Here is a 2,290-nt window from a genome sequence, read left to right on the forward strand (position 1 = left end):
AAAAGAAAGAAGAAAGAAAGAAAGAAAGAAAGAAAGAAAGAAAGAAAGAAAGAAGGAAAGAAAGAGAAAGAGAAAGAAAGAAAGAAATTATTCCCTACAAACCATTTCATCCAGAACTGGAATGAGGGGCAATAATTCAGTTGTAAAAGAGACATTGTACTAGGGGGAGAAAACCTGAATCATATAAGTTGAGTTGAATGACTCTAAATATATATTCTATATGTATTCTGTATATTTTGTATTATTCTAAGTAAATGGTCATTTCGTTCTTTTTTTTTTTTTTAGAGGTTTCTGCGGAGAGACATGTGCTCACTGGAGAGAGAGAGAGACAGACAGAAAGCAAGAAATCATCTCCTGGGAGGATGGCCACACACCACAATACCTTCTCTTCCATTCTCCTCTCAGGATTTTGGGCATGCATACACACGTGCCTGGCATCAGTTTAAACCACCAGGTCTGGGACTCAAACCATGGTCAGCTACATGAGAGTTCAGTGACATAGCCATTATGCTAACTGCTGGTCCCTGTAAGTGGTCATTTCTTAAATGGCAAGTGTCAATCTTGTACATTTCACAGCCTGAACACAGTGATCACAGTTATTTTTTGCACTAGCCTATTTATATCTATATATGTATATATATCTATATACGTATATATTTAATATGTTTGAATAATTCACTAAAACAAAATTCTTTTCTTCTATATACAAGCAACAGTAAAAATGAACCTGATGCATCTGTACAAGTGTGTGATAATTTTTGCCTGTTACAAAAATCTAGGTGAGATTCTTTTTTGTTTTTAGGTATGCAAAACTTTGTCTCCTCACAGTATTATTTTATTACAGACTTTTATTAAATATCTTAATAAATAGGCTGGAGAAATGTGACTATTTCCTTCTGGTGTTTTTCATGTTTGTAGTATTCAATGCATAATTAAATTATAATTATAAAAATGGTGATATGCATTTTATAAGAATTTAATTGTCATTTCCTAAACTTTTCTCCATATGTGATTTAAACACAAACTAATCTCTCTCATGAGTATTTGTAATTGAGGTCAGTAGTGTTGGATGCATGCTTCTCTTTCTGCTTAGGAGCAGTTAGTAACTTTCTTCCCTATGTTACTAAATCCTTGAATTTAAAACAAGGTGGTAATTGAAACGGTCTGGAAATACTCATTCAATTGATTCAGGTTCACCAACATGGTGTCATTGCCACTCACCCACCAGAGATTATATAGAGATTTGTTACATGGAAAGTGATTCTCTCCATCACTTCGATTGGATCTTTTGGAAGTTTTTCAGATTTTTGCAAAGTAAAGGAAGTAGCGAGACTATTTGCTAGTTAAAAAACATGTCAGTTTTGTTGATGAGCATTACAGGTTTTGATACCTTTTTCTTTTAGGGTATCCAATTTGAATGAATTTGATCTTTATTCAAAAATCTAGAAAACACAAAAAACACCCATTCCGTACTTTGAAAAACCAGAACAAGTGCTTGAGCACAAATTTGTTTTTATTTTAGCAATCCAGCTAATAGAAGGAACTCAAGCGGCTTACCTGAAAAAAAAAAAAAAAGATTAACCCAATTAAAAGATGGGAAAATGAGCTGAATAAACAACTCTTTAAGGAAGACATAGGAACAGCCAAACACCATATGAAAAAATACACAACATCCCTCATCATGAGGGAACTGCAGATCAAAAGAGCAATGGGATACCACCTAACCCTGGTCAGAATGGCCAAGGTTAAAAAAACAAAAGATAATAAGTGCTGGAGGGGATGTAGTGAAAGGGGAACTCTCCTACACTGTTGGTGGGATTGTAAATTGGTCCAGTCACTGTGGAGAACAATATGGAGGTTCCTCAAAGATCTACAAAGAGAATTACCATATGATCCAGCAATTTCACTCCTGAGTATCTACTCAAAGGTCAAGAGAATGCTCAATAAGAAAAGCGCTTGCACATTTATATTCATTGCAGCCTTAATCACGATTGCTAAGACATGGAACTAACCCAAATGTCCACAAATGTATAAATGGATTGAAAAAGTGTGGCACATATATTCCATGGAATACTACTCAGCCATAAAAAGCAAGGCCCTGGAATTTGATAGAAAGTGGACAAATATGGAAGATCTGTTGCTGAGTGAAGCAAGTCAGGCTATGAAAGAGAGACATTGTATGTCTCCCCTTAACATATACCAACTGTCAGCACTCTATGGCAGAGATTAAAAGACTGGAGGACATAAAAGCATTAAAAATTGTTATGGACACTAGAGCCAAAGTGGAAAG

This window comes from Tupaia chinensis, unplaced genomic scaffold (genome assembly GCF_000334495.1).
Source record: "Tupaia chinensis unplaced genomic scaffold, TupChi_1.0 Scaffold000005_2, whole genome shotgun sequence".
In the NCBI taxonomy this organism is placed as follows: Eukaryota; Metazoa; Chordata; class Mammalia; order Scandentia; family Tupaiidae; genus Tupaia; species Tupaia belangeri.